This window comes from Staurois parvus, unplaced genomic scaffold (genome assembly GCF_062004578.1).
Source record: "Staurois parvus isolate SC_StPar_1 unplaced genomic scaffold, SC_StPar_1.0 ptg000089l, whole genome shotgun sequence".
Taxonomy (NCBI): domain Eukaryota; kingdom Metazoa; phylum Chordata; class Amphibia; order Anura; family Ranidae; genus Staurois; species Staurois parvus.
In genome coordinates, this window is record NW_028317885.1 from 1615693 (window position 1) to 1638883 (window position 23191).

The following is a 23191-nucleotide window of genomic DNA, read 5'->3' on the forward strand; positions in this document are numbered from 1 at the left end:
GACAACGGATGCCAGCAATTATGGTTGGGGAGCCCATCTAGAGGATATGACAGCTCAGGGGGAGTGGTCTCGAGCAGAGTCTGTAAGATCTTCAAATTAGAGGGAGCTGATGGCAGTTCAGAAGGCATTGGAGGCCTTTGGAGCAAAATTAGAGAACCGTCACTTGTAGATTCGGTCAGACAACATAGTGACAGTGGCCGACATAAACAAGCAGGGAGGTACATGGAGCCCTTCTCTGCATAAGATTGCAGGCGGTATTCTGGCCTGAGCCGAGCATAATCTACTGTCAGTATCCACCGTTCATTTGAAGGGGTCACAGAACTCCCTAGCGAACTTCCTGAGTCGACGACCAATCAGTCATGACAATTGGTCTCTCAACCAGGAGGTCTTTCAAGATATAGTTCGCAGATGGGGGTTCCAGAGATCGATCTTTTTGCGTCCCAAGAGAACAAAAAAGTTGGTACTTTTTTTCCCTGAACCCACGAGAGTAGGCCTTAGGGATAGACGCCCTGTCGACCTCTTGGGACTTCAATTTGGCTTATGCATTTCCTCCGTTGAGACTAATCCCGGTGGTCCTGCAAAAGTTTGTGAGGGAAAGGACAGATCTAGTCTTAATAGCACCCTTTTGGCCAAAGAGGCCCTGGTTCTCCCTACTGAACAGTCTTACCTCAGTTCGCCCGTTTCCTCTCCCGGAGAGGGAAGATCTGATTTCTCAAGGCCCTCTTCTGCATCCGCGGGTCAGGACCTTGAAGTTGATGGCTTGGTTCTTGAGGAGCAGCTCCTCAAAGCCAGGGGATTTTCGGACACAGTGGTAAAGACCTTGCTTAACTGCCGTAACCCAGTTACCAGAGCCATTTATTCAAAAGTCTGGAAAAAGTTTAGTTCATGGTTTTCAGGCCAGTGGCAGGGGCCCCCAGACATATCGGCAGTCTTGGATTTTTTTCAGGAAGGGGCGGATCGAGGTCTCTCGATCAGCACCTTAAAAGGTACAGGCTTCAGCCCTTAGCATTTTCTCCCTTCGGCTTCGGCCCTAAGCAGGTCCCGCTGCAGCAAAATCCTTTTGTAGTGAACTTCTTCAGGTCTCTTTCCAAGTCTAGACCAATTAGGGTCAAGACTTGTCCAGCTTGGGACCTATCCTTAGTCCTGAAGGCTTTGACTCAATACTTTGTGTCTTTTAGTTGGAGAATTCAGCCCTTTCACGATATACAGGTGAAACTCGAAAAATTAGAATATCGTGCAAAAGTTCATTTATTTCCCTAATGCAACTTAAAAGGTGAAACAAGATAGTTTAATGTGCTTTTGATACAGCACTTTGGAAACATCCAACTTCTTTTGCAATTACCTTTTTGAGGCTTTCCCTTCTTATGGAGGGTGTCAGTGATGGTTTTCTGCACAACTGTCAGGTCAGCAGTCTTTCCCATGATTGTGATTCCTACTGAACCAGACTGAGAGACAATTTAAAGGCTCAGGAACCCTTTGCAGGTGTTATGGCTTAATTAGCTGATTAGAGTGGGTCACTTGGAGCCGAGAATATTGCACCTTTTCACAATATTCTAATTTTCTGAGATTGTGGATTTGGGGTTTTCATGAGCTACAAGCCATAATCATCACACTTATGACAAATCACAGCCTGAACTATCTTGCTTTGCATGTAATGAGTCTATCTCATATATTAGTTTCACCTTTTAAGTTGCATTTCTGAAATAAATGAACTTTTGCACGATATTCACATTTTTCGAGTTTCACCTGTATGTCATAATGTTAATTGAGCTCATATCTCTTTATTAATCCTCTTTCCTCCTACTCTCATGTAAACCTGCCGCTAGTCTTCATATAATGGACAACTATCTCCTCCCACTTATCTCTCTTCTCCCCCCTCCCCTCCCTTCTCCCCCCATTACCCCCTTAAAATTTCCCTGGCCTACATGATGGCCTGGAATCTGACGTGAGTTCTCCTCACTACCGATTCCTGTTTTGGGGTATGACTCTGAACATAGAAAACTTCCCTGATCCCTCCTACCCCACATTAGAGATATTTAGTTACTGATCCTGTTAGATCTCCAGAGGTCAGGATAGAGAAAGGATCAGTGGTAGGGTGGGCAAAGGGAAGAGGCAGGCTCAGGGAAAAAAGAAAATCAAAAATCTCTCACCTTTCCTTGACCCTCTCCTACCCACCACAACCTCTCATTTCCTCCTTTTATTCACTTGCTGCCAATTATCATCTCTCAACTCTAAACTCTCACTTGACCTTTCCGCCCACCCCACAATATCTACCATCTGCAACTCTAGCTTATCACAAAAATCTCTCATATCTTCCGGAAATCTTAGCCTAGCCAAATTTCCATCCCTCCATCCGATCAGACATGCTGGAATCCCCAACTGTATCGAATTCTTTTCTCTCTCATCTGATCCAAAAGAGGTTTCAACATTCTTGTCACGTACCTGGATAGTGAGCCTGACGTGAAGAGGCAGGCTTCCTGTACAACTCTGGCTCAAGGACTGCTGATGGTGAGACAGCAGTCGCAGGGGCACGGTGGGGTATGAGTGCCTGTGATCAGTCCAGTAACAGCTGATAAGTTGTATGCAGGGAGCAGGGTTCTGATGTAGCTGTGTTGGATGGATGGATGGATACTCGAGCGCAGCATGCTGAGGATGCAGGGTCAGACGAGCTGGGTTCTGTATCGGCCAGGCAGATCAGGCTTACAGAGGCAGGAGGAAGAGTAGTCAGGTCACAGGCCAGGTCAGCAATGGAAGATCAATCAGACAGGAGAGGAGACAGAAGAATAATCCAAGACAAGCCAGAGATCAGGGCAGGAAGCAATCAAGCGGAGATCAGGAACAGGCTGGTTCGGTATCAGGAGTCAATCACAGGAATCAGGGAACACAAGCAGGGAAAAGACCATACGGCAATGAGACAACTACTGCAGCCAGTTTAAATAGCCCTTTTGGCGCCATCATTAGTAAGAGGCGCGCGCCCGTATGCGCGAGTGCGCGTGTATGCACGCACGTGTGTGTGCCTATGTCCAAGTGCCTGCACATTTGTTTGGCTAGTAAGGACTCTGTGCATGCGCATATTTTTGCTGTGTGGAACTTCACCTGCGCTATGGGCAGGCCTTTCCTGACAATTCTTCTCCTCGATAAAGTCTCTGGGGCTGCATCCGCATATATTTGCAAACTAATCTCTCTCCATATTTAATTTCAGGTCTATCTCTCAATTTTTTCCAGATCTTCTCTCTGTCCCCATAATGATGGAAATGTACAATCACATCTCTTGGGAACTCGGATACAATTCCTGTTGGTCTCCTTATTCTGTGTACTCTTTCTAATTTCAAAGAATCCGGGATCTCTATTAACAAGCCCATATGCTCCCAACTATCTCTCTTAAATTCTCTTCTTTAGAGATCTCAGGTAGACCTCAGATCCTCAGATTATTTCTTCTGTTTCTATTCTCTTGTTCTTCTAATCTGTATGTTAGTTCCTGCTGTTCTGTTTTTCATTTTGTCTACCTGCGACTGCAGATTTTCAAGTTGCTGGACCCTAGCATCCATCTTTTCCTCTACTTCCTCCACTCTTGTTAATAGCGCCCCAGGTCGTTATGAATCCCAGCTATTTCATTTTTCATACAGAGTTCCAATTTTGCAAACATTTTTGCCATCTCAGTTCTTGTAGGAATTTGAGAAAAAGCACTCTGCTGATCTACAAAACTTTGTTCTATTACACTGTCACCATTTATGGATTCATTAGTTGAATTTCCGTCTCATTTTCCATATGACAGTCTAGTTTGCTCCTCATCAAACTTCCTTCTTCATTCATGTTGTTTCTCAGGGCCATGTTTCTCTGGACTTTTGTCCCGTGTGGCCATATACTTCTTAAGAGTGCTCCTATTTGCATTTGACTGTGGGGTTTTCTCCCCACTTCCCTTGGCTGGTTTACTTTTTATTTTGCTTAAGTTTATCTTTTAGTTTTGCTTATTCTGATCACTTTCAGTAATATCTGCCCTGTAAATGGCCCCTGTATAATTCCAATATATTTAAGTAGGGAGTATGATATTTTTACCTTCTCCTGACCACTGAGCACCTCTCACACATTGGTATGTTGCTCACCTGGTTCCCCCTCAAATGCGTAGAAATCATATTACCAGCATAGAACAGTGTCACTTCATAAGCATCTCGCCGTTGCCTACGGCAACTCACCAACTCCTTTAGTAGCGCTGCATCCATGTACTGGTCATATCCTCTTCTGTGTTCTTCTTAAAAGCGGGTTCACTCGCTCACTCACTCACCTCACTCAATCCTGTGTGGTTGTTTTACAGGTGTCTCGGGGTTACCTACTTCCTCTATCCCATGTTGTCTCAGGGTCACAGGATCACTCCATCCCTCCAACTCAAATTTAACAGTCTCTCCTGGGATCCATCCAGGATTGATCCTCCCCTGAGATATCTCCTTCTACCTGTCCTCACACTCTCCGTCCATCAGCTTCCACACTCAATGATTTGTCCTCCACCAGCCCTCTCTCATCCTCGCATCTCCACCCTGCTCCCTCTGCAGGGATCTGCCCCACTCCGGCGCGGTCCGCTCCTACTACGGCCCCGCACCACGTGCTCACCACCCCACCTGCAATAGTGGGATGCCACAGACTCGTGGGGCATCATGTCCCTCCCCAAGACACAGGGGATTCAGCAGGACAAGACTCCTCGGGCACTCCCTCAGCACTGGCAGCCAGGTCCGGAAGGTCTGATTCACTGTGGGGTGTTGTCAGGGCAGGAACGCTGGAATGGGCAGGCAGGCCTATGGTACGGTCACGCTGCGACTGACGACAGCCACTACCCACAGACCAGAGTCCCTCAGGGCGCGGAGTCTAAGCCCCAGGCTACCCTTCACCAGGGCCCCTGATGGTGGGGATGGACTTGACGCAGCCTGAGACCAGGTCGCGGCCCCCGAGTGACCCCAGCTGCGATAACGACTGCCGCCAATGGCGTACAGCTGGTGGGAGCTAGATGGGATCACGAGTAGAGTAGTCAGACAAGCCGGGTCAATAACAACGGAGCAGACAGTACTAGACGGTAGGCAAAGAATACTCAGGTCATGGGCCGGGTTCAATAACGGGAGGTCAGATAAAGGGTTAACGCAGAGAGTAGTCTTGTCCAAGCCGAGTCGGTTACCAGGAGAGCAATGGGAACAACACAAGAGCTTGCAACAGGGCAACATACAGGACACAAGTGCAGAGCACACTTGCAGACAGCAGGTTTAAATGTGCTCAACCACACCCTTCTGAGGAGGAGCCGCAGAAGCCTGAAGGCATAAAGGTTCCCACCATGCTTTGCAGAAAACCAAGATGGAGGCCAGCTCATGGAGATGCACAAGCTCTGAAGAAAGGTAGGACCTTGACAGTACCTCCTCCTCAAGGGCCCCTCCCCCTCCGTGGCTCCACAAAAGGTTTCTGAGGAAATCGGGCGTGAAAAGCGCGGAGGAGGGCAAGAGCATGAACATCCGCGGAAGGAACCCAGGAACGTTCCTCGGGACCATAACCACGCCAATGGACCAAAAACTGTACCCGACCGCGGACCAACCGAGAATCCAAGATGCGGCTCACCTCATACTCCTCATGACCGTCGACCCTGATAGGACGAGGCAGAGAGGCAGTAAAGCGATTACAGATCAGAGGTTTCAACAGGGATACGTGGAAGACATTGGAGATGTGCATCCCAGGAGGAAGAGCAAGGGCATAGGCAACCGGGTTCACCCTGCGAAGAATGCGGAAACGACCAACAAAACGGGGGGCCAGCTTTGGTGTGGGCACCCGAAGCTTGAGGTTGCGAGTGGACAACCACACCCGATCTCCGACCTGGTATGAGGGAGCGGGCAACCGTCTACGATCAGCCTGGAGCTTCTGGCGCTGTGCTGAGTCCTTCAAGGACCTCTGAATCTGCCCCCATGAGGAGCGCAGAGCAGCCAGGTGGTTATCCACAGCCGGAATGTCCTGTGGAGAGAACAACTCAGGCAATACAGCGGGTTGGAACCCATAGTTGGCCATGAAGGGGGACATCCCAGAGGAGGAGTTGACAGCCGAGTTCCTCGCAAACTCTGCCCATGGCAGGAGATCGGCCCAGTTGTCCTGATGATCCGATATATAGCAACGAAGGAATTGTTCCAGGGCCTGGTTGGAACGCTCCGCAGCCCCATTGGACTGAGGGTGGTAGGCCGAAGAGAAGGAAAGCTCGATACCCAACTGGGAGCAGAAGGCGCGCCAGAACCTGGACACAAACTGGCTCCCACGGTCCGAGACAATCACCTTGGGCAACCCGTGCAAGCGAAAGATCTCCTTGGCGAAAACCGTAGCCAGATCCTGTGCAGTCGGCAATTTCTTGAATGGAACGCAATGGCACATCTTAGAAAAACGATCGATCACCATAAGAATGACCGTATGACCTTGAGACGCAGGAAGATCCACAATAAAATCCATTCCCAGGTGTGACCAGGGACGCTCCCCATTGGGAATGGGTTGCAGAAGGCCCAATGGAAGGTGCCGAGGAGATTTATTCTGGGCACAGACCGAACAAGCTGCTACATATGAGGCGATGTCAGAACGGAGAGATGGCCACCAGAACAACCGAGAAACGACCCAGGACAATTGGTTCCTACCAGGATGACCGGCAGTCTTGGCATTATGGTAGGTACGTAGCAAGCGGGTACGCAATCCCTCAGGTACAAAACATCTTCCAGCAGGTCTCTCAGGGGGAGCGTTAGTTTGAGCCGCCAAAATCTGCTCCCCAAGGGGAGAAGTCAGGTTGGTACGAATGGCAGCCAGGATCTGGTTAGGAGGAATGACCGAGGTCGGCTCAGTGTCCTCCCTGGACAGCTCAGAGTATTGCCGCGACAAGGCATCAGCCCTGACATTCTTGGAACCAGGCAAGTAAGAGACCACATAGTTAAAACGTGACAAAAACAGAGCCCACCTGGCCTGACGGGGTGTCAACCTCTTAGCCTCCGAGAGATATGTGAGGTTCTTGTGGTCAGTGAGAACTAGGACCGGGACCACAGAACCCTCAAGCAGGTGCCTCCATTCCTTGAGAGCCAGAATAATGGCCAACAACTCCCTGTCTCCAATCTGGTAGTTGCACTCTGCAGAGGACAGCTTCTTGGAGTAGAACCCACAAGGAAGTAGGGGTCCCTCGGGTGACCGTCGCTGGGACAAGAGGGCGCCTACTCCTGTCTCAGATGCATCAACCTCGAGAACAAAAGGCAACCCAGGATTGGGATGAGACAGAATTGGGGCCGAAGTGAAGGCGGCTTTCAGAGCCTTGAAAGCTGAGATGGCCTCGGGTGACCACTCGTGAGGGTAACTGCCCTTCTTGGTCAGATCTGAGAGAGGCTTTGCCAATGTGGAAAAGTTCCTGATAAACTTCCGATAATAGTTGGCAAATCCCAAAAAGCGCTGAATGGACCGAAGACCACTGGGACGAGGCCACTGCAGAACCGCTGAAACCTTCTCAGGGTCCATAGAAAAACCCATCGGGGAAATGATGTAGCCTAAAAAGGCAACCTGGGATTGGTGAAATTCACACTTCTCGAGCTTACAGAAAAGCTCGTTTTCACGTAACCGTTGCAGCACCCGCTTAACATCCTGGATATGAGTCTCCATAGACGCAGAGTAAACCAGGATGTCGTCCAAGTAAACCACCACGCACTGCTGCAACAAGTCACGTAAGACATCGTTAATAAACTCCTGAAAGACCGCGGGTGCGTTACACAACCCGAAGGGCATAACCAGGTATTCATAGTGGCCGGTTCTGGTGTTGAACGCGGTCTTCCACTCATCGCCCTCCTTGATCCGTACAAGGTTGTAGGCAGCCCTAAGGTCGAGCTTAGTAAAGACCGTTGCTCCCTTGAGGCGGTCAAACAACTCGGTGATCAACGGAATAGGATAAGCATTTTTAATCGTGATCCGATTGAGACCCCTAAAATCAATGCAGGGTCTCAGCTCACCTCCCTTCTTTTTCACAAAAAAAAAACCCAGCTCCTGCTGGAGACGTAGACTTGCGAATGTGCCCCCGGGAAAGCGCATCCGCAACGTATTCCTCCATGGCCTGATTCCCTGCCACCGAAAGAGGATACACCCTGCCACGCGGAGGAGTAGCACCAGTTTGTAAGGTTATGGCACAATCGTATGGACGATGAGGAGGCAGGGCACCGGCGCGCACCTTGTCAAACACGTCCAGGTACTCCCCATATTCAGTGGGCAGCACAGAGTCCGAGGAGGTGCACAGCACCTTAACCGGACCACGGATGCAACCAGCCCCACACCGTTGTGACCATGAGAGAATCTCGGCCGATCGCCAATCAAAGGTCGGATTGTGCCTCTGAAGCCAGGGATAGCCCAAAACCACGGAGTAGTGCGGGGAAGAAATTACCTGGAAACAGGCCAATTCCCTGTGAACAGCCCCAATAGCTACCTCCACCGGCAGGGTCTCGTGGGTAACCTGCGATGGCTGCAAGGGCCTGCCATCTATCGCCTCGAGAACCAATGGAGTCTCTCGAGCCTGCAGAGGAATGGAGTACTGGGCCGCAAACGAAATGTCCATAAACAAACCGCCAGCCCCAGAGTCTACCAGCGCCTGGGCCGTCACCGAGCCTCCTGCCCAAGAGAGGACAACGGTGATAAGCGGTTTATCTTTACGGGAAACCGGGGACGAGGAAACTCCACCCAAGATCTGCCCCCGACAGGATCTCAGGTGCGGGCGTTTCCCGGACGGACCGGACAGGACTGCCGAAAATGCCCCCCGAGTCCACAGTACAGGCAGCGACCCTCCCGACGCCGAGAGGCCCGCTCCCCCTCGGAAAGGCGAGCAAACCCCAGCTGCATGGGCTCACTACCAGACAAACCATCCCCAGGAGGCGTGGGAGGAGAGGGAGGCACGGGTGGGACAGAAAACGTAGGCGCCAAACGGTTAGGAGGCCTCCGCAGCCGCTCCTTAAATGAAGGCCTCTCTCTGAGCCTGGTGTCAATCAAGATTAGGAAGGAGATGAGTGCCTCTAACTCCACAGGCAGTTCTTTAGCTGCGATCTCGTCCTTCAACGCATCAGAGAGACCATGAGAGAAAGCAGCCACCAGAGCCTCATTGTTCCAACCCACCTCTGCCGCCAAAGTACGAAATTCGATGGCGTACTCGACAACGGTTCGTGAACCCTGATGCATGGACATGAGCAATTTGGCAGCAGAAGCGGAGCGAGCGGGTACGTCGAATACCGTACGGAAGGAGGCAACGAAACGGGTAAACACGTGAATCACCGGGTCATTCCTCTCCCATAAGGGATTAGCCCAGGCCAAGGCCCTATCAGAGAGCAGCGAGATTAGGAAGCCCACTTTCGCCCTCTCAGTAGGGAAAGCGTGAGGTATTAATTCAAAGTAAATCCCCACTTGGTTAAGAAAACCACGACACTGACTCGGTTCCCCCCCAAAGCGCTGAGGAAGAGGGGCAGAACCAGTCATACCTCTGGGTACCGCGGGTTCCGCAACAGATGCAGAGGTAGGTGCAACAACCGGAGCAACAGTGGGAGAGTCCACCGGAGTAACAACTGACCTAATAGCCCCAGGGGTAAGGTGCGCTGTGCGTGCAAGCAGAGCCTGCAACGCCTGAGCGAACTGATCCAACAAGCGATCCTGTTGGTCAAGTCTGGCGAGTAACATAGGGATCGAAGGCGTACCTGCACCGTCAGGATTCATGGCACTTGTGTAATGTCAGGGCAGGAACGCTGGAATGGGCAGGCAGGCCTATGGTACGGTCACGCTGCGACTGACGACAGCCACTACCCACAGACCAGAGTCCCTCAGGGCGCGGAGTCTAAGCCCCAGGCTACCCTTCACCAGGGCCCCTGATGGTGGGGATGGACTTGACGCAGCCTGAGACCAGGTCGCGGCCCCCGAGTGACCCCAGCTGCGATAACGACTGCCGCCAATGGCGTACAGCTGGTGGGAGCTAGATGGGATCACGAGTAGAGTAGTCAGACAAGCCGGGTCAATAACAACGGAGCAGACAGTACTAGACGGTAGGCAAAGAATACTCAGGTCACGGGCCGGGTTCAACAACGGGAGGTCAGATAAAGGGTTAACGCAGAGAGTAGTCTTGTCCAAGCCGAGTCGGTTACCAGGAGAGCAATGGGAACAACACAAGAGCTTGCAACAGGGCAACATACAGGACACAAGTGCAGAGCACACTTGCAGACAGCAGGTTTAAATGTGCTCAACCACACCCTTCTGAGGAGGAGCCGCAGAAGCCTGAAGGCATAAAGGTTCCCACCATGCTTTGCAGAAAACCAAGATGGAGGCCAGCTCATGGAGATGCACAAGCTCTGAAGAAAGGTAGGACCTTGACAGGTGTCGGGCGGTCTCAGGATGGCAGCTCCGTCTCTCCGACCTCTGGAGTTCCTATTCCTCTCCTGCTCACAGCTCCATGTTCAGGCCCCTTCCTCGCTTGTGCCTCATTTTACCACTCTATAATATGATGGTAAAATTCATCTGGTAAGCCTCCCTTGAGCACTGAGTGGGGTGACACGTGGTGCATTTGGATGCACTTGATTATCTCTAGTCACTGGAGACACATGATTTGGATTTATGGACATTGTAAAGTGTTCTTTGGCACTGGGACTGATTTAATCACTTCAGAGTGGTTGTTTTTTGCTTGTTCGTCATAATTTGTTCACAATTTATATAATATATATGCATATAATATGTTAAGCCCACAATAAAGCTGTCGTCGACAGTTCACTGAAACATACAATACTTGAGACTGACTGCAAAAATGATCCAGTCTTTGGGGATGAACCAGTATTCAACTTAAAGTACAGAATGGCACAAATGGTACGAATGAAAGTTGTATTATGCCCAAATCAAGTGAATGAAAATAATAAACAGACAACATTATCTACCATCTTGAGGTTGTCCACACTACACTTAGACTGGAGGAAAAATCTGTGGTTACACCAAGCACAATGTCTAGCCTGGTTTCATACACACCCAGACTCTTTTACAGGGGTTACCCCCCACCCCCACATTTTTGTGATTTTTTTTGGTCTATAAGCACTTTAAAGGCCTAGGTAAATCCTCTCCAATCCCCAAATGGTTTCCTATTTTGTATGTTCGTGGAATATTTTCTAAAAAATGGTAGTGCTCTCCTTTGGTTCACAACCTCAGCAAGGCTATGACCATTCTTGTTTCTTTAAGGATTCCAATAATAGATGGTTGGAATCTCTTTATCAGGCTATATACTCTCTGTTAGGTTCAACCTTGCAACTAGTATTAGTATAATGTAGGAAAAATGTAGTCTTCATCATACTCCATCTTGAGTAAAGCTTCATGGATCCTGCAAAGATAATTGAGATAATAATTGAATTGCATTGTTGAATCTTATATCTTTTGAATTTGGGACATTGCGAATAGGAACTGCATGATTCCACTAAAAATGGCTTTGATACACAAGTATGCAAAATGTGAAAGAGTGAAACTTGAAAACTTCATTCACCGCTACTGAGAACCATTTATCAAATTATCAGTTTGTATTCAAATTATAAAGCAGACTGAAGCATACACTTTGGTAACATACAAAACATATCTCTAATTATATCTAAACAGACAAAACATTGTGCTTTGGGACATCATACATAGTGAATATTTTGCAGGCAGCTTTTCCCTTAACTGAGGGTTTCAAAGGTGTATGTAGAGCTGATATTGCACAATGCATATCTCACAACCAAAAAACTGACACAAAGCACCACTTTCACTTATTCTGTATATGACATCAAAAAACAAAAAGCAGACACAAGTAAATAACTATTGGTGTATCATATAACCGAATTCTGCATTCTTTACTATGCTGAAAATACATTTTTAAATGATTTTATTTTTATACTGCCAACATTATTTATTACAACTACCAAATAAGACTTCTTTAACTGTGTTCAAAGTCTACTCTACACAATGGGACTATAATTGTTTTCACTTCAACAGTAAACACAAGATGTACACTAATGAATTCCATGCAAAGCATACAACGTCTTCATAAATCTACCATGTCATAGTGCACTTTGTTTTTTATCGAAAATTGTAAAAGTTTGGGAATTTTTCTCTTTGGACTGCCTTCTTGTATTTCATAAAGTAAACTCCTTTATGTGGAATGACTTTTTTTTTTCCCTGGTGTATTATTAAAGAACAGTACCTATGTCCATTGCCATGGCCTGCCAATAAATTCTGACTATACCTCACAATGTTTTTTTTTTAACTAGGTAATTCAATATACTGCTGAAATTCCATACTGAAAAAGATGAAAATTTGCCCACATGTAATTTATTGGCATGTCACTAATTGACATGCTTATTATAAATAAAGTTAGCATTTATTGTAGTGTTCTCCTCCAAAGGGGCTGTTGTGAATTGACCCAGGTCTCCCTTGCTAGTACAGAGATTGCCAGACACAAATACAGTTCCAAGCACACCGACAAATATAGGCTCATCCTAAGAGATGTCTTTTTATTGTTTTAATGCAGAAAACTTGAACAGGAAAAGGGTGCGGGTCTAGGATACTCCAAAACACTAGGAGAAATTAGCAGAACAAACTTTAGCCAAAATCCTCTTGCAACAGCCTTTGCTTGGGAGTAGGAAGGAATAGAAAGCTAATCTGGAACTCTATGTAAGCAGTACCAGTCCTTACAGCAACCTCTGGCAATTACATCTCCAAGCACTTGCTCTCCTGGGATCCATAATCCTGGGATCCTATTTCATATTCCCATAAGCAATGCACTCATCAGACCTCAGATGCAAGCAGTGCCTTCCCAAGCTTCCTCTTAGTTGTGTCATGTTAGGAGCCTAAGAGAGCCTACTTTGGCTCTGTGCCTTTCTATATCTGACATCTGTACAGAGCATACACTTTACCACTATGGAAGTGTTCTTCCACAGCCTCAGGAAACACAATGAATGACTATGTTGTGATTCTTTCACATAGGTAAAGTGTTGGAGTTGCTGACCTGGAACATGTTCCTCCAGTAACCAGATCTAGCTACGTCCATGAGCCTTGCATTACCTGCAGAAGCCCTTGGGAATAGTTTGTGCTGCGCTCTGCTGTGTGTTTCATACTAGGTAGGCTGTAGATTCATTGCAGAATGCTTTCCAGGACCATAACTGGCATGGCAGATGTGGACAGCGTGGCAGATGTGGACAAGTCTGACCCAGGAAATCTTTCAGGATATGTCATAACTCCTTCCTAATTCCCTTATTATTTTTTGTTTTACACAATAAATGCTCATTTGTAAAAATGGTAGACCTCTCCCTTGGTTCACCCCGCCCCCCCAGTTTTAAACCTCAACAAGGCTATAATCATTCTTGTTCCTTTAAGGATATTACTGGTAAGTGGTTGGAATGACTATCTAAGACTATGTTCTCTCTGTTAGGTTAAATCTTGCAAGCAGAATTAGTGTCAGTCCTACTAGCTCAGACTGCCTTGGATTGGTTTAAATCTTTGCACAGGGATTTATCTGCTACAGGCACTGATCATCAATTTGTTGACTGTGCTGATAAGATGACACCCCCCCCCCCCCTTAAACTTCGTGAGTGATGTAGCAAATGATACTAGTCATCTTCTGTCCTGCATCAGTCTCCTGTCTGTGGGCACTTAGGCTTAAGTGGCAGTTGGTGGATTAAATATTTAGGAAGACATTATGTTTGCCCTTAATGGGAATCATTTGTTACTTCACTGGATGATCACACCAAGGCAGCCACTGTGGGTAAAAGGACGCATCATCCCCAGAATTGAAGAGTAAAGTACCAGCACAAAAATCTGCTCCCCTTTTGAAAAACTAAAGACTTCCTCTTCTTCAGTTCCTAGGAAGCTCTGGAAGGCCAAGAGCACCAAGCCCACAGATTATTCCTATGCAGCATGAAGGTGTATCTCACCTGTCTCAATTAAGGTGGAGGGATGGCTATTAGTATTTTCAGACATTTGGAAGACTTGAATGTCCCCCGTTTCTGGGGCAAAAGTGTTTTAATCATTACACCATAAGAGATTGCAATTTTCAATTTGTGAGGGTTCCGTGTGGCCTGTCCTTAGCATAGTCACCCTGTTATGGCTCTTCTCTGCCTGTCAACGTTTATCAGTTACAGTACCTGGATCTTCCCCTGAGTGAACAGAATGTGTGAGATTTAGAGTCCAACCTGGGAGTCCTCGCTAGCCCCAAAGTGCTGCTTGAAGTATTTGGACCTTATACCGAAAACCCCATTGCCAGAGGATTTCTACAAGGGGAGTAGTAATTAAGGCTCTAGTCTCAGGTTTGACAGCTCTGAAGCCAACCTTGGGGTCACAGGGCCACCTGAAATTGTTTTCTTACGTCACAGAATCAAAACAGAAAGTATTCCAATCCTGCTTTTAGTGCTGAACTAATATATAATATATAGCCATTGATCTGCCTAAAATGTGCTCAGCTCTTAAGGCCAGTTATGGGATGACAGCACACTGCACTTTTGTGGACTGTGAGTGCAATCAGCTGTGAGTGCAATAACTGTCCATTTGCTAAACTACTCAACCACTCCTACTTCCAGATCTCTACAACATAAAGGCCAATCCTTCTATTGAGGTCTAAACAGACTGTTCGAGTCTGTATGCCAGTAACACAGAAATTATGACAAGGACAGCTCTAAATTTCTGACTAAACGCCTCAAAACCGCACATAGGACATTTTGGGGAGCGTTTTTAATGCTTGAAAAATGCCCATACTAAAGCTCATAAATGCCTGTCTAATGCCCATACTAATGCTATAGGAGCATTTTTGAAGAATTAGAAATTTAGTCAAGTGTGAACAAGCCCTAAAAAGTGCAAGTTCAGTTAGCTTGCTTAACATTTAGATTGTCTAAGGATAAGTAGGTAAAAGGGTACTAACTTATTAACCATTAGCCGCCCGGCCTATAGCCGTTTGGCGGCCGCAAAAATGCTCTAGCTTTCCGGGTGTACGCCATTTGGCGTCCTCCCGCACATGCGCAGTTTGCGCGGTTGCAGAGCCGCGGAGCGGCGCGATCTATCACTGGCCGTGTACCTCGGACATGGTCGATGACAGATCTGAGTACTGGCCCCCGTTGCCGGTACCATATGACCTGCTGTGACCAATCACAGTAGGTCACATGACAGTTGTATACAATGGATGGCTTCATTCATGCCATCCATTGTATACTAGTGCCTAGCTGTGAATGGTCACAGCAGGTCACATGCACTTGTCATGTGATTAGCTGTGGCCAAATCACAGCTAAGCACAAAAATAAAAAAAAACAAAAAACCTGAATGAATCGATGTAATAAAAAATTAAAAATAATAAAAAAAATTAAAAAAAAAAAAAAATTATATTTTTTTTTCATACTGTCACCAGTCAGTGTCCCTGTTCACCGCAATGCCAGTTATATGATGACGCTGTACTGCACCGGTGACAGTATGTAAAAAAAAAATAGTGAAAATATATTTTTTTATTTTTTCATTTTCCGAAAAAATTATGACAAAAAAAATACAACTTCAAAAAATTCGCCATTCCTCTTATGAAGTATGTCAGACTGTCTACTCTGCAAAAAGGGGTCATTTGGGGATATCTGTACTGTTCTGACATTCTTGGACCTCAAGAAATTAGATTGGCTGTCAGTACTTCAGGATTGATCAATTTTCAGATCTATACCATAGTTTGTGAACTCTATAACTTTCCTACAAACTAAATAATACATCCTAATTTGGGTTATTTTCACCAAAGACATGTAGCAGAATACATTTTGGCCTAAATTTATGAAGAACAATTATTTATTTGTAAACTTTTATAACAGAAACAAAGAAAAATGTGTTTTTTTTTTCAAAATTTTTGGTTTTTTTTGTTAATTTAGCAAAATAAAAACCCCAGCGGTGATTAAATACCACCAAAAGAAAGCTCTAGTTGTGTGAAGAAATGATAAAATTTTAGTTTGGGTACAATGTTGTATGACCGCGCAATTGTCATTCAAAGTGTGAGAGTGCTGAAACGTGAAAAATGGCCTGGGCAGGAAGGTGTAAAATTTCCCAATATTGAAATGGTTAAACCTGTAGAAAATAACATGAAAATAAACCCATACTTCTATGTATGGTGGATTACGCACTTTGTCTTCCACTCTTACATTATATTTGTGCCTCAGCTCATTTCATCTGCCTTTGATCATAATGCTAATATTATGCTATTGTTAGAATTTTTAGCATTATATTTTTATCATTTCTCTAGTTTGAACCATGAGAATTTTTAAAATCAAATAAGCCACAAAATACAAGATCTTCTTCAGGTCCCAGTGCCCACCAAAGACAATCAGTTTTCCCAGATCCATCAATTTGGTCTGTAAACAAGCTTGCTTACAGAACAAATTCTCTGGATAATGGTGTTTCTGTTATCCACACACCTGGGAAAAAATCTATTATTACCTGTGATATCTGTTTGACAAGCCTTGGACCTAGTAAACACAGGCCAACATACTGTAGGGATATACAACCCCTGGCAAAAAAGTATGGAATCAGCGCTCTTGGAAAATGTTTACTCAATTGTTTAATTGTGTAGAAAAAAACCTAATCACAGACGTGAGTCAAATCTATTTTCATTTAACATTCCAACATTCTGGCTTTAAGAAACACTTAAAAAAGTAAAAAAAAAAAAGACAACAGTAGTCAATTGTAACTGATTTTGCAGATCAAGCAGAGGAATAAAATATGGAATCACTCAATTCTGAGGAAAATATTATAGAATCACCACGTAATTTGCAGTTCTAACACAAACATCTGCATCAGATTACATCTGCTAATTAGTCTGCAGGTAAAAAAGAGTGCTTGCACACTATGGCTCCAACACCAGAGATGTCAGTTGAGACAAAGGACAGGATTATAAAACTTCTTCAAGAACATAAATCATCCCGGAATGTTGCAAAAGATGTTGGTTGTTCCTAGTCAGCTGTGTCTAAAATCTGGACCAAGTACAAATCAAATGGGAAGGTTGTAAAAGGGAAGCGTACTGGTAGACCAAGGAAGCTATCAAAGTGTCAAGATAACTTAAAGCAATATGCCTTGAAAACAGAAGATGCACAACAAAACAAATGGGCAGAAACTGGAGTCAATGTCTGTGCCCAAACTGTAAGACATCGCCTAAATGAAATAGGATTTACATACAGAAAAGCCAAATGAAAACCATCAATAACACTTAAACAGAAAAAAACAAGGTTACATTGGGCTAAAGAAAAGCAATCATGGACTGTGGATGACTGGGTGAAAGTGATATGCAGTGATGAATCATGAATCTGCATTGGGTATGGTGATGATGCTGGAACTTTTGTTTGGTGCTGTTCCAATTAAATGTTTAAAGATGAATGCCTGAAGAAAACATGCAAATGTTCACAATCATTGATGATATGGGGTTGCATATCAGGTAAAGGTATGGGGGGGGGGGAGATGACAGTCATTAAAACTTCAATAAATGCACAAGTTTATATTACGATTTTGGACACTTTACTTATTCCATCAATTGAAAGGATGTTTGGTGATGTTGACATCATTTTTCAGGATAATAATGCATCTTGCCAGAGGGCAACAGCATTGAAAACGTTCCTTCAAGAAAGACATAAAATATCAGTGGCATGGCCTGCAAATAGTCCAGACCTCAATCCAATTGAAAATCTATGGTGGAAATATTAAAAAAAAAATGGTCCATGACAAGGCTCCAGCCTGCAAAACTGATCTGGCAACTGCAATAAGAGAAAGTTGGAGCTGGATTGATAAAGAATACTGTTTGTCAATAGTTAAATCCATGCCTCAGACAAGTCAAGCTGATATAAAAGCCAGAGGTGGTGCAACAAAGTACTAGTGGTGTACTGTAGTGTTTTTTTCATGAATCCATAATATTTTCCTCAGTATTGAGTGATTCCATATTTTTTTCCTCTGCTTGATCTGCAAAAACAGTTTCAACTGACTACAGTTTTCTTTCTTTTTTATTTTTTTTTTAAGTGTTTCTTAAAGCAAGTGGTTGGAATATTAAATTAAAATAGTTTTGAGGCTTGTCTGTGAATAGTTTTTTTTTTACACAATTAAACAATTGAATGAACATTTTTCAAGAGTGATGATTCCATACTTTTTACCAGGGGTTCTATTGTACAAACTATCAGAACAAATGAACCTTGCATACATGGCACCTCTATTGTTCACTGAAATGAAGGACAACCTTTCAGTCAACATACATGAAACTTTGAATATCAGCTTGATCTAAAGAAAAAAAAGATTTATATATTTTAGGGTTTTATAAACAAAACTTGATATTTTAGGAACATTTTAGGAAAAGACTAAAAGAAATGTAAGTATCAAGACATTTGTCCATTCAGATGTATATATATCATAGAAGAAATATCATCTTATCTGAAAAAAGGGCTAAGAGGGAAGTTATAATTACATTATATATTAGGTGTGTTGGAATCTTTGTCATTTTTGTTAGAAATATGTGTTTGTGATAATGTAGCCATAATCAAGTAGTGGTTTAAGTATGCAAATTATTTATTTTCTTTATGTGTGTCATAAATATTTTAATGATAATTTATATATATAAAATTACACCTCTTTATAGTTAAAATGTTATAGTTAAATGCTGCTACTACAAATTAGAAATTTCCAGACTCTCCAAGGTGTTCTACATATTTTAGATAAACTAACATAGTTATACAGTGCTCAGCATACTTTTGAAAAGTAAGATTTTAATCAATATCTCAATGAACACAAGAACAATTTTCAAAATTTTGACAAACCTACTGAGCTTTATAGAACATTTGTTTAGCTCATTATATGAATGTAAGGCTAATAATATAACTTGACATAAACCTTTTCAATAATCTACATACACCCTCTCCCGCAGTCTCATACTGCTACCCTAATGTCCATAATATAGTCCATAATCCAAAATTGGAAATCCAAAAATAAACATAAAATAATAAATAACTACGGAAATTATAAAAATTATAGTCCACGCTTTCCAATCTTCCAACTGTGTAAATGTCCAAATCTTCCCTTCAATCCAAAAGCACCTCAAAAAAAATAAACTAAATATAGTGCATTATCTTTAATAAAATAAAATTATAAGTGATATTATGCAACCACACTGGTGATATATAACTACTAATACATAGACATCATACATGTGAAGAGAAAATCAACACACCACTTTACTAGTGGTCCTGAGAAACAACCACTGCAAAACGTGAAATATCGCAAAACCACAAAAAGTGATCAGTGAAAATGATCAGTGAAAATTGTGCCAAAATAAAGTGCCACCACTCTGCTTATGGGATAATATACAATTACCCTCTTACTGCTTTCAAAGTATTCTGAATTTCCTTATACCAGATGGCATAACCTTCCTAGGGAGTATGCTTTCCTTTCAGGAATACACAATGGGATCCTTTTCTCATTCAGCCAATGGGCATCGGGGTCCCCGTTCCTCGCAGGACAGATAGGAGCAGACTCAGTGGAGTAATAAATGTAATACACAATTTATTCAAAAACTTACATTATAAAAAATACCGTCCATCCTCGCTACAGTCCGTTCACTGTTGTGACTATCTCAAAATGGCCGCGCTGCTCCTTCCGGCTCAGTGTCCGACGTCACGAGCCTGACGCGTTTTGTCACTTCCGACTTTTTCACAAGGGATCCCTTGTGAAAAAGTCAGAAGTGACAAAACGCGTCAGGGTTGTGACGTCGGACGCTGAGCCGGAAGGAGCAGCGCGGCCATTTTGAGATAGTCACAACAGTGAACGGACTGCAGCGAGGATGGACGGTATTTTTTATAATGTAAGTTTTTGAATAAATTGTGTATTACATTTATTACTCCACTGAGTCTGCTCCTATCTGTCCTGCGAGGAACGGGGACCCCGATGCCCATTGGCTGCATGAGAAAAGGATCCCATTGTGTATTCCTGAAAGGACAGCATACTCCCTAGGAAGGTTATGCCATCTGGTATAAGGAAATTCAGAATGCTTTGAAAGCAGCAAGAGAGTAATTGTATATTATCCCATAAGCAGAGTGGTGGCACTTTATTTTGGCACAATTTTCACTGATCATTTTCACTGATCACTTTTTGTGGTTTTGCGATATTTCACGTTTTGCAGTGGTTGTTTCTCAGGACCACTAGTGAAGTGGTGTGTTGATTTTCTCTTCACATGTATGATGTCTATGTATTAGTAGTTATATATCACCAGTGTGGTTGCATGATATCACATATAATTTTATTTTATTAAAGATAATGCACTATATTTAGTTTATTTTTTTGAGGTGCTTTTGGATTGAAGGGAAGATTTGGACATTTACACAGTTGGAAGATTGGAAAGCGTGGACTATAATTTTTATAATTTCCGTAGTTATTTATTTATTATTTTATGTTTATTTTTGGATTTCCAATTTTGGATTATGGACTATATTATGGACATTAGGGTAGCAGTATGAGACTGCGGGAGAGGGTGTATGTAGATTATTGAAAAGGTTTATGTCATTTTGCACTTTCAAGGGTGAAAGTTTGACTTTTCTGTGGGAAGTTATAGAGTTTTTGATTTATTCTAATCATATAACTTACATTTCAAAATATTCCGTTTTACGCAAATTAGTTGATGCAAAAATGAATACACCCCACAACAAAAACTACTACATCTAGTATTTTGTATGACCTCCATGATTTGTAAGGAGAGCACCAAGTCTTCTAGGCATGGAATGAACAAGTTGGTGACATATTGCAACATCTATCTTTAAGAACGACCTCTTTTAGAGCCTGGATGATGGATGGGGAGTGATGCTCAACTTGTCTCTTCAAAATTCCCCATAGATGTTCGATGGATTCAGATCAGGAGACATACTTGGTCACTGAATCACTTTCACCCTGTTCTTCTTCAGAAATGCAACAGTTGCCTTAGATGTGTGTTTTGGATCATTGTCATGTTGGAAAAGTGCACAACGACCAAGGACAGAGAGTGATACTAGCATCTTCTCTTTCAATATAGAGCAGTACATCTGTGAATTCATGACACCATCAATTATATTCAGCTCCCCGACAACAACAGCACTCATGCAGCTCAACAGAAGGACACTGCCACTACCATGTTTCACTGTAGGCACCATGCATTTTTCTTTGTACTCCTCACCTTTGCGTTTTGAAGCCATCAGTTCCAAAATCATTAATCTTAGTCTCATCACTCCAGAGTACAGAGTCCCAGGAGTCTTATTTTTCAGCATGGGCCCTGGCAAATTCTAGGTGAGCTTTTTTGTGCACAGGCTTTAGGAGAGGGTTCCTACGTGGATGATGCCATACATGCCATTCCTCTGCAGTGTACACAGTATTGTGTCACCCCAGTTTGGCTTTCTACTTCTTTAGCTAACTGCAGTGAACTTGCATGGTGCTTTTCTTCAACCCTTCTCATCAGAAGACGCTCCTGTCGAGCTTTTAACTTCCATGGATGGCCTGGACATTTCTGTAAGATGGTTGCAACTTCATCTTTGTTAAATTTTTGTATCACTTTTGCTACAGTATTCTGACTGATAAGTAATACTTTGCTGATCTTCTTGTAGCCTTCACCTTTCTTGTGTAAAGAGATCATTTTCTTTCTAAGGCCTTGTGACATTTTTCTTCCATGTGGTGCCATTGCTGAAAGCATGAAATTGGAAGGGCTTTTCTTTGTTAAGTAACGCCCCTTTATAATCAACTGTCTGCTGGACACATGTTTACACCTGTAGTTGAAATCTTGTTAATTAGGATTTTGCTGTCTAAAATTTAACTTTGCTCCTAAGACATTCATTGAGGTGTATTCATTTTTGCAACATGGTCTTGAATGAGTTTGTTAGGAAAAATACTTTTTTTGTGTGTGCAAATTAACAAATCTTGTTTGCAATCAATGGCCCGCATTTGTGGAAGTATGTTGTAGTATAGTGTCCCATAGAAAATGTTGATTCTGAAAAGAAAGTAAAGGTTTTCTGATAAATCTGTTGGAGTGTACTCATTTATGCTGAGCACCGTAGCTGTGTAGGTAAAGATAAATTTCTTATATAAGTGTTAATCACCAGAAAATTAATTTCAGGACAGACATTTCTGGTCCCAGGGTGTTATCTGGTGTCCATGTGTGCCAATACATAGGTAAACACAGGGTTGATGATTATCCTGATCCACCAGTGAGAAGGAAGATTACACCCTCTGGGTGGGGTTTTTATGAATGTATTGTTTGCAACTAGATATAATAACAAGTCAGGAAGACAGGGAGGGAGCAGACTTCACCATCAAGGAGAACACACACCTATCATCTAGACTTCACCATCAAGGAGAACACACACCCATCATCTAGACTTCACCATCAACTAGAACACACACCCATCATCTAGACTTCACCATCAAGGAGAACACACACACCAATCATCTAGACTTCACCATCAAGGAGAAAACACACCCATCATTTAGATTGCATCATCTGAAAAGGGAGACTTCACCAGCAAGATCAGACCACTTCATCTAGATCACACACTTCACTGAAGCCAGAGCACACAGCTTCAATTGAGCTAGATGCCTTTTTGGGAAGACAAACTCAACCCATTAGATGGCGGCCATCTTAGGAGAGTCTGGCCAATAACCATTTTAAAGTCCACACCTTGTTGGGAATGGGTAACTATAGTTTTCATATATATTATTGATTTTTCTGTGTGCAGTTATTTTATGCTAGTTAATTGCTACCTCATTAGATATCCTAATACCCCAAATTTGGTCATTTTAGTTTTCTATATTGGCATAACTTTAGACGGACTTCTCTTTGGAATTCGACTGTGGCATTTAGTCAAATGCAGATTATTATCTGCCAAATTTTCTAAAATAAGTTAGGATATCTATAAAAGGGGAAATGCATTACTGAATTCAATCTAATATACTTTACGGTAACAAATATCTTTCCAACTTCATTACAAAATATAGTGTCTGTGTCAACCTATTAATCAAACTGTTAGTGGTGTTTGTAAGTGACTTATTGTAAATAAATATTTATTTTTGAGTGAAGTCTATACTTACACCAATCTTGTTGTGTTTGTTAAAGATTTTTGCATGGCAAAACAACTTATAAAATTATTAATTTAGTTAAATTATTTTTATAAATTATTGTTATTTT